At 38.6% G+C, this 18,082-nt stretch overlaps 1 protein-coding gene across 1 annotated transcript in view; it reads right to left on the bottom strand.

Moving 5' to 3' along the window:
• Positions 1-17,861, bottom strand: part of AHI1 (Abelson helper integration site 1) — a 658,331-nt gene extending 640,470 nt beyond the window's left edge. The window contains exon 1 of the mRNA XM_053710899.1: positions 17,773-17,861. The gene's annotated coding sequence lies outside the window, so the exon portion shown is untranslated. The remainder of the gene's footprint in view (positions 1-17,772) is intronic.
• Between the last annotated feature and the right edge of the window lie 221 nt (positions 17,862-18,082).

Below are 18,082 nucleotides of genomic sequence, written 5' to 3'. Positions count from 1 at the left end.
GTCGAAGTATTTGGGCAAAGACCTCCGGATGAAGTTCCCACTCCCCCGGATGAAAAGTCTGTCGACTCAAGAAATCCGCCTCCCAGTTCTCCACTCCCGGGATGTGGATTGCTGACAAGTGGCAAGAGTGAGACTCTGCCCAGCGAATTATCTTTGATACTTCCATCATTGCTAGGGAGCTTCTTGTCCCTCCCTGATGGTTGATGTAAGCTACAGTCGTGATGTTGTCCGACTGAAACCTGATGAACCCCCGAGTTGTTAATTGGGGCCAAGCCAGAAGGGCATTGAGAACTGCTCTCAATTCCAGAATGTTTATTGGAAGGAGACTCTCCTCCTGATTCCATAGTCCCTGAGCCTTCAGAGAATTCCAGACAGCGCCCCAACCTAGTAGGCTGGCGTCTGTTGTTACAATTGTCCAGTCTGGCCTGCTGAATGGCATCCCCCTGGACAGGTGTGGCCGATAAAGCCACCATAGAAGAGAATTTCTGGTCTCTTGATTCAGATTCAGAGTAGGGGACAAATCTGAGTAATCCCCATTCCACTGACTTAGCATGCACAATTGCAGCGGTCTGAGGTGTAGGCGTGCAAAAGGTACTATGTCCATTGCCGCTACCATTAAGCCGATCACCTCCATGCATTGAGCTACTGACGGGTGTTGAATGGAATGAAGGACACGGCATGCATTTTGAAGCTTTGTTAACCTGTCTTCTGTCAGGTAAATCTTCATTTCTACAGAATCTATAAGAGTCCCCAAGAATGGAACTCTTGTGAGAGGAAAAAGAGAACTCTTCTTTTCGTTCACTTTCCATCCATGCGACCTTAGAAATGCCAGAACTAACTCTGTATGAGACTTGGCAGTCTGAAAGCTTGAAGCTTGTATTAGAATGTCGTCTAGGTACGGAGCTACCGAAATCCCTCGCGGTCTTAGTACCGCCAGAAGGGCACCCAGAACCTTTGTGAAGATTCTTGGAGCCGTAGCCAATCCGAATGGAAGAGCTACAAACTGGTAGTGCCTGTCTAAGAAGGCAAACCTTAGATACCGGTGATGATCTTTGTGGATCGGTATGTGAAGGTAAGCATCTTTTAAATCCACTGTGGTCATGTACTGACCCTTTTGGATCATGGGTAAGATTGTCCGAATAGTTTCCATTTTGAAGGATGGAACTCTTAGGAATTTGTTTAGAATCTTTAAATCTAAGATTGGCCTGAAAGTTCCCTCTTTTTTGGGAACCACAAACAGGTTTGAGTAGAACCCTTGTCCTTGTTCCGACCGCGGAACCGGATGGATCACTCCCATTAATAACAGATCTTGTACACAGCGTAGAAACGCCTCTTTCTTTATCTGGTTTGTTGACAACCTTGACAGATGAAATCTCCCTCTTGGGGGAGATAATTTGAAGTCTAGAAGGTATCCCTGAGATATGATCTCTAGTGCCCAGGGATCCTGAACATCTCTTGCCCAGGCCTGGGCGAAGAGAGAAAGTCTGCCCCCCACTAGATCCGGTCCCGGATCGGGGGCTCTCGATTCATGCTGTCTTTGGGGCAGCAGCAGGTTTCCTGGCCTGCTTGCTCTTGTTCCAGGACTGGTTAGGCTTCCAGCCTTGCCTGTAACGAGCAACAGCTCCCTCCTGTTTTGGTGCAGTGGAGGTTGATGCTGCTCCTGTTTTGAAATTCCGAAAGGGACGAAAATTAGACTGTCTAGCCTTAGCTTTGGCTTTGTCTTGAGGTAGGGCGTGGCCCTTACCCCCTGTAATGTCAGCGATAATTTCTTTCAAACCGGGCCCAAATAAAGACTGCCCCTTGAAAGGTATATTAAGTAATTTGGACTTAGAAGTAACATCGGCTGACCAGGATTTTAGCCACAGCGCCCTACGTGCCTGTATGGCGAATCCTGAGTTCTTAGCCGTAAGTTTGGTTAAATGTACTACGGCCTCCGAAATGAAAGAATTAGCTAGTTTAAGGACTCTAAGCCTGTCCGTAATGTCGTCTAGCGTAGATGAACTAAGGTTCTCTTCCAGAGACTCAATCCAAAATGCTGCCGCAGCCGTAATCGGCGCGATACATGCAAGGGGTTGCAATATAAAACCTTGTTGAACAAACATTTTCTTAAGGTAACCCTCTAATTTTTTATCCATTGGATCTGAAAAAGCACAGCTATCCTCCACCGGGATAGTGGTACGCTTAGCTAAAGTAGAAACTGCTCCCTCCACCTTAGGGACCGTTTGCCATAAGTCCCGAGTGGTGGCGTCTATTGGAAACATCTTTCTAAATATTGGAGGGGGTGAGAACGGCACACCGGGTCTATCCCACTCCTTAGTAACAATTTCAGTTAGTCTCTTAGGTATAGGAAAAACGTCAGTACTCGCCGGTACCGCAAAGTATTTATCCAACCTACACAGTTTCTCTGGTATTGCAACGGTGTTACAATCATTAAGAGCTGCTAAGACCTCCCCTAGTAATACACGGAGGTTTTCCAATTTAAATTTAAAATTTGAAATATCTGAATCCAATCTGTTTGGATCAGAACCGTCACCCACAGAATGAAGCTCTCCGTCCTCATGCTCTGCGAGCTGTGACGCAGTATCAGACATGGCCCTAGTATTGTCAGCGCACTCTGTTCTCACCCCAGAGTGATCACGCTTGCCTCTTAGTTCTGGTAATTTAGACAAAACTTCAGTCATAACAGTAGCCATATCTTGTAATGTTATCTGTAATGGCCGCCCAGATGTACTAGGCGCCATAATATCACGCACCTCCCGGGCGGGAGATGCAGGTACTGCCGCGTGAGGCGAGTTAGTCGGCATAACTCTCCCCTCGCTGTTTGGTGAAATTTGTTCACATTGTACAGATTGACTTTTATTTAAAGTAGCATCAATACAGTTAGTACATAAATTTCTATTGGGCTCCACCTTGGCATTGGAACAAATGACACAGATATCTTCCTCTGAGTCAGACATGTTTAACACACTAGTAAAAAAAACTTACAACTTGGTTATAATCTTTTTTAGCAAAAACGTACTGTGCCTCAAAGAGGTACTAAACGATTAAATGACAGTTGAAATAATGAACTGAAAAACAGTTATAGCATCAAACTTTAAAACAACACAACTTTTAGCAAAGGCTTGTTCCCATTAGTAAAATAACACTAATTAAATTTGACATAAAAAATGCAAAGCAACGTTTTTATTCACAGTCACTATAAGAATTCTCACAGCTCTGCTGAGAGAATTTACCTCCCTTCAAAGAAGTTTGAAGACCCCTGAGATCTGTCAGAGATGAACCGGATCATGCAGGAAATATAAAAGTAACTGACTGGAATTTTTTGATGCGTAGCAAAGAGCGCCAAAAACGGCCCCTCCCTCTCCCACACAGCAGTGAAGAGAAACGAAACTGTCACAAATAAAAGTAAAAAAGGCTGCCAAGTGGAAAATAATGCCCAAATATTTATTCACACAGTACCTCAGCAATGTAAACGATTCTACATTCCAGCAAAAACGTTTACATGATAAATAGTTATTAAAAGGATTAGTGACCTTTAACAGAGTAGTTCCGGTGAAATACCATCCCCAGAATACTGAAGTGTATACATACATGTCATTTTAACGGTATGGCAGGATTTTCTCATCAATTCCATTCAGAAAATAAAAACTGCTACATACCTCAATGCAGATTCATCTGCCCGCTGTCCCCTGATCTGAAGCCTTTACCTCCCTCAGATGGCCGAGAACAGCAATATGATCTTAACAACTCCGGATAAAATCATAGTAAAAAACTCTGGCAGATTCTTCCTCAAACTCTGCCAGAGAAGTAATAACACGCTCCGGTGCTATTGTAAAATAACAAACTTTTGATTGAAGTCATAAAAACTAAGTATAATCACCATAGTCCTCTCACACATCCTATCTAGTCGTTGGGTGCAAGAGAATGACTGGGACTGACGTAGAGGGGAGGAGCTATATACAGCTCTGCTGGGTGAATCCTCTTGCATTTCCTGTTGGGGAGGAGTTATATCCCAGAAGTAATGATGACCCGTGGACTGATCACACATAACAGAAGAAACATTCTTCTAAAAAATAGGAGGGGAAGAGAACGGCACACCTGGTCTATCCCATTCCTTATTAAAAAATTTTTTTAGTAAACCTCTTTAGGTATTGGAAAAACATCAGTACACACCGGCACTGCATATTATTTATCCAGTCTACACAATTTCTCTGGCCCTGCGATTGTACACATTCATTCAGAGCAGCCAAAGCCTCCCTGAGCAACAAGTGGAGGTTCTCAAGCATAAATTTTAAATGTAGAAATATCAGAATCAGGTTAAATCATCTTCCCTGAGTCAAAAAAAAAAATCACCCACAGACTAAGCATATTGTGAGGTAGTATCATACATGGTTCTTAAAGCGTCTGTATGCTCTGTATCTACCCCCAGAGCTAACTGCTTTCCTTTAATTTCAGGTAGTCTGACTAATACTGCTGCCAGAATATTATTCACCACCTTTGCCATGTCTTGTAAAATAAACGCTATGGGCGCCCTTGATGTACTTGGCGCCATTTGAGCGTGAGTCCCTGAAGCGGGAGTCGAAGGGTCTGACACGTGGGGAGAGTTAGTCGGCATAACTTTCCCCTCGACAGAATCCCCTGGTAAAGAAACGCTATGGGTGCCCTTGATGTACTTGGCGCCATTTGAGCGTGAGTCCCTAAAGCGGGAGTCAAAAGGTCTGACACGTGGGGAGAGTTAGTCGGCATAACTACCCCCACAACAGAATCCTCTGGTGATAATGTTTTTAAAGACAAAAAATGATCTTTATTGTTTAACATGAAATCAGTACATCTGGTACACATTCTAAGATGGGGTTCCACCATGGCTTTAAAACATAATGAACACAGAGCTTCCTCTATGTCAGACATGTTAGAACAGACTAATAATGAGACTAGTAAGCTTGGAAAACACTTTAAATCAAGTTAACAAGCAAATATATAAAACGTTACTGTGCCTTTAAGAGAAACAAATTTTGCCAAAATTTGAAATAACAGTGAAAAAAAAGGCAGTTAAACTAACAAAATTTTTACAGTGTATGTAACAAGTTAGCAGAGCATTGCACCCACTTGCAAATGGATGATTAACCCCTTAATACAAAAAACAGATTAACAAAACGAAAAATATGTTTTAAACAGTCATAACAGCTCCTACTTTTGAAGCCCTTTTGAGCCCTTCAGAGATGTCCTATAGCATGCAGGGGACTGCTGAGGGAAGCTGAATGTCACTGTTTGTAATTTTAACTGCACCAACTGTAACTTTTATACTATAACAGTGGAAATTGTTTCTATGCAAAATTTAAGCCAGCCATGTGGAAAAAACTTAGGCCCCAATAAGTTTTATCACCAAACATATGTTAAAAAACGATTAAACATGCCAGCAAACGTTTTAAAACACATTTTTACAAGAGTATGTATCTCTATTAATAAGCCTGATACCAGTCGCTATCGCTGCATTTAAGGCTTTACTTACATTACTTCGGTATCAGCAGTATTTTCTTAGTCAATTCCATTCCTAGAAAAATATTTTACTGCACATACCTTATCTGCAGGAAAACCTGCACGCCATTCCCCCTCTGAAGTACCTCACTCCTCAGAATGTGTGAGAACAGCAAATGGATCTTAGTTACGTCTGCTAAGATCATAGAAAAACGCAGGCAGATTCTTCTTCCAAATACTGCCTGAGATAAACAGCACACTCCGGTGCCATTTAAAAATAACAAACTTTTGATTGAAGAATAAACTAAGTAGAAAGCACCACAGACTCTCACAACCTCCTATCTATGTTGAGGCTTGCAAGAGAATGACTGAATATGGCAGTTAGGGGAGGAGCTATATAGCAGCTTTGCTGTGGGTGGACTCTTGCAGCTTCCTGTTGGGAAGGAGAATATATTCCATAAGTAATGAATGATCCGTGGACTGGATACACTTAACAAGAGAAATTGCATGCTCTTTCTAAATCATAAAAGAAAAATTTTGGGTTTCATGTCCCATTAATGTTAGCATTAATGTGTCATCTACTTTTGATCTATCATATTTGAGGTGTCAGTTATTTATTATATTCTGTTTCATCATAAGCGTTTTTCATCGCAATTCCAATAGGATATATGTACATATGATTTTATCTGTGAAATAGCTTTTTATACAAGTATTAATCAGTTGGGATTGATTGATTGATTGTATTATATAATGTAGACATATTTTAGATCTAACACTGTTTTGAAACTGACTGTTTGAAACTACAGCTAGACTGTTAGTGATTAGATGACATGTTCATTACACCTGTGCTCTCAGAATCTGATTGGATAGGATAGCATTTAAATAAGTGCATCAGTATAGGGTTTGTTATGCCTGAGGAAACGGCGTAACTGCTGAGAAACGCGTTGAATATCTGGGGGTACAGACTGTGCATACCCACCAGCTTTTAACACTGTATTGTTTGAATTTTATATGGTTTTAATAAATCAGTTTTTAAACTACAACAGTGTTTACAAGCCCTAATTGCCAGGTGCACATATGTGCTGGGCCTACTGTTTGGTTCATCACTGTGAGTGTGTTTGAGCTGTCCCTGGACTATGTGCAGCTGTCGGGAGGAGGTGAGCTGACACCTTTATACTGCCAGCCTTCGTCTACTAGCACATAAGGGTGCTCTATGGAAATGTGAGTACCCGGTGGTTTGACATTTTCTATCTGATTTGTCTATTTGGTGATTGATACACCCATGAGGCGCCTCTCTTATATTTGCTAGATGCTGTTGTTTTATTCCACTACATTCGTGTGAAAAGGAGTGTAGCCACTGTGATCCTGAAATTGCTTCAGGAAATTTAACCCCTGATGAACTGACAATACATGGGAGTCCAGGAGCTTTAACCCCTGATGAACTGACAATATATGGGAGTTCAGTATATCCTGTGACTAGGGTTATTGTTGTGTATCATTATCTGTATGTATACTTTGTTTTACCATGTATGTTTTATGTATTCTATCATTAAGCGCCTCCTATAGAGCCATTTTTATAGTTCTTGTTGAATTATACACTCATAACACCATCTAATAAAAAATATTTTAAAAATATTGCACAAAAAAGTTATGAGGACTCAAAGATATGAGATCTCAGGCAAAGGGCTTTAACATAGCCATACATACACATGTCTAAAGATAGATATGTATGTATGTATGGATAGATAGACAGATAGACACATACATATGTGCATTGGAGCCCTTTGCAGTTAAGTAGATGAAAACATGTAAAATCATATTTATGCAATATTTATTTTTAATAAGTGTTATACTGTGCATTTACTGTAAATATTTGACATTCCAATGTTCTGCACATGGCAAAATACGTTCTAAGTATTTTAACCCCTTAGTGACCAGACCATTTTTAAATTGTCTTACCATTAAGGACCAGGGCTATTTTTACATTTCTTTGCTTTTTTTGCAAGTTATAGGGCAATAAGTACAAGTAGCACTTTGCTATTTCCAAACCATTTTTTTTTTGTTTTCAAAATAACCAATAGTTTAATTGTAACACTGATATCTGTCAGGAATCCCTGAATAACCCTTCACATGTACAGTATCTCACAAAAGTGAGTACACCCCTCACATTTTTGTAAATATTTTATTATATCTTTTCATGTGACAACACTGAAGAAATGACACTTTGCTACAATGTAAAGTAGTGAGTGTACAGCCTGTATAAATTTGCTGTCCCCTCAAAATAACTCAATACATAGCCATTAATGTCTAAACCGTTGGCAACAAAAGTGAGTACACCCCTATGTGGAAATGTCAAAATTGGGCCCAATTAGCCATTTTTCCTCCCCGGTGCTATGTGACTCGTTAGTGTTACAAGGTCTCAGGTGTGAATAGGGAGCAGGTGTGTTAAATTTGGTGTTATCACTCTCATACTGGTGACTGGAAGTTCAACATGGCACCTCATGGCAAAGAACTCTCTGAGGATCAATCGCTTCCAGAGCTTGAAATCCCAGAGGACGTTCTTGGTCGTTAACGACCGTTTTTTTTAGTACGTGCCTGGCACATCCTTGGTCCTTAAGGGGTTAAATAGAATATATATATATATATATATATATATATATATATATATATATATACACACATACATATACACACACACACACACACACACACAAACATACACAGGAACGAACAACTGTCTCAATACTATTGTTAGCCTGTTCTATGGCGATTTACCACTGGGGTGCAGCTTCTTTTAGCCCAGTAATACTTTTCACAGAGAAGAACTTTCCTGTAGTATATCAGTCTGATCCCGACTATTACGGACAGTCCAGCGCTGAAATACCAGGCAATTCCCCTTTGAACAAGGAACACAGCAACCCCTAACACTTGAACGGTAGCATTAAATAGCGCTCCACTTTTAATCTGGCCCTAAGTATCTGGGTTCGCTAGCTAAAGTCAAGACTTTCTTTTGGTCAAACTAGATACTAAACAGACCTGTACTAGAAGCAGCAGATTAAGTTATGTCCATAGTCGCTTGCAATTCAAGGCCTAAGCTAGGGAAGATGATATTTGACAAAGACCTGGGAAAATATTTAAAAGTTGTTTTTAGGGTCCAGGATTATACACAGTCCTTATCCTAACAGATAAAGGCAGCACCAAGGAAAGATAGGTTTAAAGTTTTCCTATATCCTAGGTTCTCTTCTATTTCTCATATTTTGGATTCTCTTGGGCTTCAGTATTTGGAACAGAAGGGTGAGCTGATTCCTATATCAGGGTGACAGTGTGAATCCAGCCAAGGATATATATTTTCTCTGCTTAATCAGAATAATTAAGCTCTTTGGTGTTTTTAATGGAATATTGGGATATACATCTCCATCTTTCCTCCCTTGTTATAATAGAACACACATTTTTGTTGGGGGGGGGGGGGGGGAGACTCCCTCTCCTTTCCTATCTCCTCTCTCTCCACAAATGTATGTTTCAATATATCTGATTATTCTAAGTAATCATCCATATTATTACAATTTTTTCATTATCCTTAAAGGGATACTAAACTCAATTATTTTCTTTGATGATTCAGATAGAGCATGCAATTTTAAGCAACGTTCTAATTTACTCCTATTATCAATTTTTTTCTTTGTTCTCTTGCTATCTTTATTTAACCCTTTGAGTGCTAAGCACTTTCCCACCTGGGTGCTAAGCTAATTTGAGGGGGAGGGGGGTTTGTTTTTGTTTTTTTAAATATATATTTTTTTTTTAAATTGTTTTTGTGTTTTTTTTCCAGATCCCCAAGACTTATACCGTTGGAAAGGTTAGGCGATTACCTTTCCAACGGTGGGGTCTGTAGCTGCTTAGATGCCTGAGATACAAGCTTCTAAGCAGCATGCCCCCTTTCCCTTTACTTGTTATTGGGAATTTTCAATAAAGTTGTGCAGTCACGTCATCACGTCATTGCACGTGACGTCACCGCGCAAAATGTGAAGTCCCAGCGATGCCGGTCATTATACAGGTCCGATCGCTGGAGTAGGAGCGGGTGGGAGCCCCCAGATCTCCCTCAAGGTGGGAGAGTGCTAGCGACCTGACTGAGACAATTTGCGACGGCTCAGAGCCGGAATGTAGACCGAAGGAGCCAGCCCATTTTTGGTTCTGAGATTTTTAACTTTTAATGCTATGACGATAAGCGCCGTTCCTCCGCCTGCCATATTGCTCAATTGATTGGCAGATGATGAATCTGCAATCCACTAATCGTTGTTTACCCCCCCGGGAATTGAGCAATATGGCAGGCGGAGGAACAGCGCTTATCGTTATAGCATTAAAAAGGTAAAAATATCATAAGATCAGTATATAGTACCAATTTGATGAATTTTTTTGTATTTTATCCTATTACTTGCGCAATGAACCTATCTTGAAAACATCATATTTTTATGTATATGTGTTTAAAGGAATAACAATGTTTGCATGAATATTATTAAATTATGAGCTTACAAAGATATACTCTTCCACACAGGATACCAAGACAACAAACAAATTTGATAATAGAAACAGGAAAGTTATTTAAAATGGTAAGCTCGGTCTTAACCATGAACGTTTAATTTTGACTTTACTGTTGCTTTAAACAGACTGGTTTGGTAAGTGGTATGTCACACACAGGTGGGGGAATAATTTATAACTAAACTTTCCAAAGCATGCAAAGTAATTAACAACATGTTCTGTTAACTGTAATGATTTAATTGCAATGACATTTTTGTATTATTTATCTCAAAAAGGGACACACATAGAAATGCATTACTTTATTTCCATGTGTAAAAGAAGGGGAGTTCAGCACTCTTCATTTATAAAAATATATATATTTTATTATTCATATTTCAGATGCATTCTCTGTTTCAGAAATAAATGTGACCTTAAAGGGACAGTCTACACCAGAATTTTTATTGTTTAAAAAGATAGATAATCCCTTTATTACCCATTCCCCAGTTTTGCAAAACCAACACAGTTATATTAATATACTTTTTACCTCTGTGATTAACTTGTATCTAAGCCTCTACAGCCCTTATCTCAGTGCTTTTGACAGACATGCAGTTTAGCCAATCAGTGCAGACTCCTAAATAACTCCACGGGAGTGAGCACAATGTTATCTATATGAAACATATGAACTAGTACTGTCTAACTGTGAAAAACTTTCAAAATGCTCTGAGCTAACTGTTTTCAATGGTTTAGAAATCAGTTTAGCTTTGAAAAGCTAAAAGGTTTAGCTTTTCAAAAATACCACCAAAGGAATAAAGCAAATTTGATGATAAAAGTAAATTGGAAAGTTGTTTAAAATTACATGCCCGATCTGAATCATGAAAGTTTAATTTTGACTTTACTGTCCCTTTACTTTCCACTATAAGTGGAAAACAATACATAGAAATAGCAATCATATCTTATAATGCCCCTATTAGAAAGCGAGTCATGCAGTCCCTACCAGAGAAGCAACACCCTGCTGCACCAGTACTGAATGAACAGATAATGACTAGGCAGGATATGTAATTGGATTTTTGCACTTTGGAAGTCTATATCATACGCTGCTAAAGCAGTGTTAAAGTGAATGTAAATTTTACAATTACTCAAGGCTCCTAATACTTCTATAACACATCCTTATTCAAACCGCCAAACTTTTTTTTAAAAATATAAATAATTTTAAATTTATTTTAAATACTAACTTTGCTCCGTTTTCAGGTCGAACTCCTCCCATCCGGCACTTCTGTGTTTTTCAGAGTGTGACGTATAGAGCAGTCCCACCCGCTCTATACGTATCTCTAAAGCGCGCACCCGTGGAGCCCTTACTATGCGCATGCCCTTGGTACTTTATCTGCGCATGCGTTTACTAACCAAAATACTGTGCGCAAGCGTGAAAATAGGATATCTTCAAGGCGCAACATAGTATAGTTAATAAAAAAATAACCTCTCTGTAGATGCGATCGATACAAATATAAGGCGATTAGAATATTAGCAAACTTCAAAGTGCGTGTTACTTCGGCATCGATACTTACTTGCAAGTGTTCGTTCTTAGTCAGAATTTGTATATGAGTCTAATAGAGCATGCGCGTCTCGTGGACGCGCATCCCTTCTGAAGCTGGGTATTTTATGCTAACGCATGTGCAGAAGAAGCGCATGACGTTACATAAAAGGGGTTGAACGCCACAGGGTGGAAAACCGGATTGGCAATCGCTGTTGTCAATTATTGGCAAAAAGAGGTACAACATGGCGGGCGGAGGAATCGCGTGTCAGAAAATTAGATAAAAAGGTATATTTTTGGATTTTGCAGGTACACAAAAAAAAAACGATGAATTAAAGTCCCCCTAATTTGTAGAGATTGCTAATATGGTGATAAGCAATACTGTTGCATTTACATTCACTTTAATACAGCGAATAGCCATGCCGCACAAGTGTTATAGTAAAAGGCATGCAAGTAATCCCAACAGTAATGCAAAGTTTTGCTCAGTAAACACAGGTCTTTTTTTTTTAACCAGGTACAGCACATGTATGAGAATGGCAGCAAAATTAGATACGGCATCCAGTTAAAGTCAATCCTAGCGTTTGTGAAACGCTATGATTGACCATTGGAGCAAATAAAGGGGACTTTCAGTCATGAAGTATAAAATACTTCATGCAGAATACTCCTTTATTTGTTTCAAGTGTTGCCGCACTGAGCTGCTCAGGCAGCCCACGGCAGAATGCTGTTTTGCTTGAGAGGTGACGTTTTCACCTCTTAGCCAATAGCTGTGCGTGAAATCCGGCTTGATGCCTTGTGGCGCCGGATTTCCTGCACGCTATTTTAAAGTCTCCTTTATTTGTTCCAATGGTCAATCCTATCGTTTCACAAACGATAGGATTGACTTTCACTTTAAGCCATACAGTCACTGGTCAGGCAGAAAACTGCACCTATGCCCCAACTGAAGTTGTTAGGTTACTGAACCACTCACTTGTATATGAGTTTTGTATCAAAGTTCCTTCCTCTGCAAATGCCACAGCCACACCGGCTCGGTCTGCCACAGCAAGACTGGCAGCAAGTACTTTCATGAGATTCTCTAAGTCAAGGTAACGTAATCACTGTGTGCTATTTCCAGCAGCAGAAACACAAGTGCTGCAGACTACAAACATATGGCTTAAGTAGGGGCATCGGACACACAAGCTGCTACTTGTTGTGTTTCTACTGTTGGAAATAGCACACACAGTGACTGCATTACCTAGAGGATCTTCTCTGCATGGCTCACTTTCTAATAGGGGCATTATAAGACATGACTGCTGTTTATATTTGTATCATTTTTCACTTATGGTGGATATTAGGGTCACATTTTTTTTCTAAAACAGAGAATGCATCCAAAATATGAGTAATAAAGCATATAATTTTCTATTTTTATAAAGCCAGAGTACTGAATTCCCTTTCTTTCATACATGGTAAGTAATGTATTTCTATGTCATACAATCCATGAAAAGGCAGCACTCCAAAGCACCTTTCAAGTTAAAATATACATATATAGCTATTGATACATCCATAAAAACGAATCAGAGACAGCCTATAGTACCCTGAAGTGTTTCATGCCTCACTGGCACTTAGTCATAGGGATACTTCTCATAAGCAGATCTCCCAATTTAAAGGGAGAGGCGCCCAATCAAAGTGCTTAAAGGGACACTGAACCCATCTTTCGTGATTCAGATAGAGCATGCCATTTTAAGCAACTTTCTAATTTACTCCTATTATAATTATTTATTTGTTCTCTTGCTATCTTTATTTGAAAAATAAGGCATCTAAGCTATTTGTTTGGTTCAGAACACTGGACAGTACTTGTTAATTGGTGGATGAATTGATCCAACAATCAGCAAGAACAACCCAGGTTGTTCACCAAAAATGGGCCGGCATCTAAACTTACATTCTTGCATTTCAAATAAGGATACCAAGAGAATGAAAAAAAATTAATAATAGGAGTAAAATAGAAAGTTGCTTAAAATTGCATCTTCTATCTGAATCACGAAAGAAACAATTTGAGTTCAGTGTCCCTTTAATTAAAAAACAATTAATAAAACATTAACATTTATATTGATACATGATATTCATTGTTGGCAAATTTGCAAGTAAGTAATTGTCGACATATCCATATCAAGTTTTATATATTTTCTAGAATATATAAATAACAACGATTTAAAATTACAATTTGAGGGAGAAACTCAGAGAGAGGAAACACATTTTCTAGACCTATACCCAACGGGTGAAGTTACAACAGGCTTAGTAACAACTGACACATATTGCAAACCAACATCTGGGAATACTATATTACATGCAAACTCATGTCACCACAGACATTTAATAAAATCAATTCCTAAAAGCCAATTCTTAAAAGGGACATTCCGGTCACAATATAAATGCACATAGATTAATTACATATTTGAATCAATAGAAACATACAGTATTTGCAATATACATGTATTGGCAAAAATGCTTCTAGTTAAAGTTATTACTGTTTTAGTGTTAGCATTTTTCTCTGCACGTGCATGTCAAGCATAACAAGATATTCTCAGTGCACCATTATTTTAAATACTACAGCTGTTCAGAGCATTAGTGGGGCTTGAATCATGTCAGTAATTAACAAATTGAGTCAATACCAGATGGTACAAGCACCTTAGGCTCTCTGAGCATGTGTTCTGTTTAAAATGCTGGTGCACGGTGCATACCTAAATACACTTTTGAAACAGCTATAACTTTTACTAGAAGCATTTTTGCCAATGCATGTATATTACAAATATGCTTCTATTCAAAACTGAAATGTATCCATGTGGATTCAAATTTTGGCTGGAATGTCCCCTTAAGATTAAAAAGAAATACCAATTTAGAAATTATTTTTGAAAACCAAGCACAATCTCTAATGGCTAGACTTAAACTTAGGGACTATAATGACAAATTATTGGAACAATCCTTGTCTGAAGTTAGAAAGGGAAAAGTTAGTAGAACTATGTATAATGTTATGGGTAATGAATTTACCAAAGACTCTATAGTTTTTTCCACTGAGTACTCTAAACAATATCATACAATTTGTGAAATTCTAAAGAAAATCTTGCATGTTCTCAAAAGTGATGAAACACTAGTACCTATAAAACACAATTTTAAATTTGCATCTAAAAAAGCACCGACACTGTCTAATAAATGATCACCTAGTCTTATTAGCAGTAAAGAAGATATACATACCAACATGTGGATAAAGAAAAAAGGAACTATTTTGGATACAAAAATTAAGAACAATATCCCCTCACGGTTTAAATTGTGAGTGGGATGAGTTATTTTGTGGAATAAATCATTTTGTCACCTAATTTTGTTTTGTTCTGTCACACTGGAAGAATTTGGTTTTCTCTATTTGTATGATATTTTTTTTTAACAAACTAGAATAATAGTTCTGAAAATTAATTGTATATGATACAAGTGGGGAAATATCCACAATGATAAGGTAGGGTTGAATAAAATAAAGGAAAAGAAATAAAATAAAACAAAATGATGCCCAACATAGTTCCTGTAATTTTTGCAGTCCCCAGATATAATGCATAAAACTTTAATAATGAAATCAGTAAAATATATGCATTATTCCTTAAAATAAGCTAGAAATATTTTTGAATAACATTATGTATGTATTATTCTTCATAATGAGATAAAGACGTTTACGCAAATATATAAAACTTGATGTGGACATGTCGACAATTACTTACTTGCAAATTTGATAACAATGAATATCATGTATCAATATAAATGTTGATTTATTAATTGTTTTTAATCAAGCACTTTGATTGGGCATCTTTACCTTTAATTGGGAGATCCGCTCATGAGAAGTATCCCTATGACTAAGTGCCAGTGAGGCATTAAACGTGTCAGGGTACTATAGGCTGTCTCTGCTTCGTTTTTATGGATGTATCAATAAAAGGAATATTTTAATTTGAAAGGTGCTTTGGAGTGCTGCCTTTTTCATGAATTATATGCTATAGGTTAGGGCTTGCTCGTCTTGTTTTTTTCGGTGTGCACCCCTTACAGCTGTGTGTGAACTGTGCGATTACCTGTGCACTTCGGGTTATAGGATCAACAAGGATCTGTAGCGGCATTACCTGTGTGATTTATTTCTATGCATTTTCCTTTTTTGAGATAAATAATAATGTTCAGAGGGTCTGCACTATTTAAAATTATTGGAAGATTTTTTGCTATGCTACCATATTTAAATAACATAAATAATGTATTATGTTTACTGTCACTTAAATACCATGAACCATAGCTATTAAATATGCTCTTGGAGGTTATTTTTGGATTATTCTAGACATGGGTGTATTAATATGTAAATCTTAGTGATATTTTTCCAGAATAATTAGTCAAGCTATTATTTATATAGTGTCTGGGTGCATTTGTGTCAAGCTATTATTTATATAGTGTCTGGGTGCATTTGTTTTGATAGGAAGCATTTTGTAATACACTTGTTTTAGCAACAAAAAAAATGTTTTTAGTAAAAGTTGTAAACAGTTTCAGAGGCATATGCTGCATGCACCTAGTACACACGCATTCAAGCACTATATAAGTGCCAGAGAGTCAGCAGTAATGTGTATCATGTCAGAATTGACTCAATGTGCATCAAACAAACCCAACACTGGTTCAAAAATGCTGCTACTAAAAGTTATTACTATTTCAGCCACATATGCACATATGCTATGGGGTCGATTTATCAAAGGCTTTTGACAGTTTTTGAGCCCCTGCGGCTGCAGGTTCTCACAAGAGAACCTGCACACCGTATTTAACAAGCAGCGGTCATCAGACCACTGCTACCCTAACCTTTCGCCACCTCTTTTTTGGCAAAATTAAATCTCCCCAGTCTTTTCCGACCAGGGAGATTGACAGCTCCTGCCCGCACTTGATTGGCTGTGCGCAGGCAGGGGGCGTGATTGCACACGAGCGCAAAATAGCGCTTGTGTGCAATGCTGAATTCCTCTAGGAGAATTCAGACCACCAGAGGCGAGCTGTGGTGGACAGGGGCGCGTATATGTGCCCCTGTCCGCCTCAGCTTGATAAATCACCCCTTAATGTGACTAGTGGATCAGGATTCAAACACAATGTCTGCTCGGAGTGCTGGCGGTGGTGTCCATTTGTCAGTGAAGACTTAAAGGGTTGTAATAGTCAAAAAATTAGATGCTCTAATTTCTTAGAGCATGTAATTTTAAAACTATTGACCCTACACTACTTTGTGTTTAACCCCCACAAAGGGGTTAAAAACACAGTAGAAGTGCTGCTGGGGGCCTGCAGAGCACTGCTGGTCTCGGGCAGAAACCACATCCGAGTTGTGCGTGATTGAATCAGCGCAGGGTCAACTCTGGATCTGTAGTGCTCTGCAGGTCCTGAGAGGCACTTCTACTGTGTGTTTAACCCCTTTACGGTTAAACATACTGTATCATACAAACCACTGTTGAGAAAGTGTGATGCTTGAATTCTGGTGCACAGACACACAGCATATGTGCATATGTCGTTGAAAAAATATATTTTACTAGAGGCCTTTTTGCTATTGGAAGTATATTGCAAAAAAATACCTCTATTCAAATTTTAAATGAATTCCTTTCAATTGTGACCTCGGTATCCATTTTATCTGCAGAATTATATGTGCCCCCTTTTATTTGGATCATTGAGACATGGTTTAAACAAAACATTTCCTAAACATGTAACACAATTTATAAACATTTATCTTACAGTTGTATTCCCCATTGTATCTACACAACAAACTGTACATTATCAGTGCACAGTTTATGTACTTATAAAATGTTATCAGGCATGCACTCTATAAAACACACTGTACAAATGAGATATTATTAGTGCACACAGCATATATACAGTACATAATCAGTTAGATATTATCATCACACACATAAACTGTACAGAATGATACACCATACATGACACGTTTTAACACCTGTATATAAACAAAGCATATAGAGGTCATGTCAGCATCTCACTGTATAACGTTATGTTGTACAAATAGAATACTGATGTAAATAAATAAAGCAACGTGTATAGCACAGACACGTCACAGCACAATTCCACTTGCATAACTGCACTAAAAAAAATGAGTAACATATATAAACGCAAAGTACACTGTATATTCTATATCAGGGAACAGTCTAAGAGACAAGCTATAGTTAGTGCATATAGCATACATCACACTCACAATGCACATAACAATAACAAACTACAACTGCAAGCATAACCTGTAACACGCTCCTCATCACGTTACTCTCCCGATATATTTCCCTCTCTCAGGCTTTCAGTACACTACGGGCACATTGCTTGTCTTCCGTTATGTCTCCTTTAACAGACCAACAGCTCCCCGGTTACAAGCTCCGCCCCCTAAGTCACCCATAGCAACCAGCCGCCATTCGCTCGCCAGTAAACTGATATATACGTGCGCGTGTCCGAGGAAAGTGCGTAGCTAAATGTTAGTTCAAGATGAGAAGGCGGAGCACCTTTTTATTTGGTCTAGTTTTACTATACATTCATTGTAATAGTTGTGTTGCTGGT

Source organism: Bombina bombina, chromosome 4, assembly GCF_027579735.1.
Source record: "Bombina bombina isolate aBomBom1 chromosome 4, aBomBom1.pri, whole genome shotgun sequence".
In the NCBI taxonomy this organism is placed as follows: Eukaryota; Metazoa; Chordata; class Amphibia; order Anura; family Bombinatoridae; genus Bombina; species Bombina bombina.
Note: the sequence above shows the minus strand (reverse complement) of the source record. Positions and strands in the feature narration are given on the sequence as shown.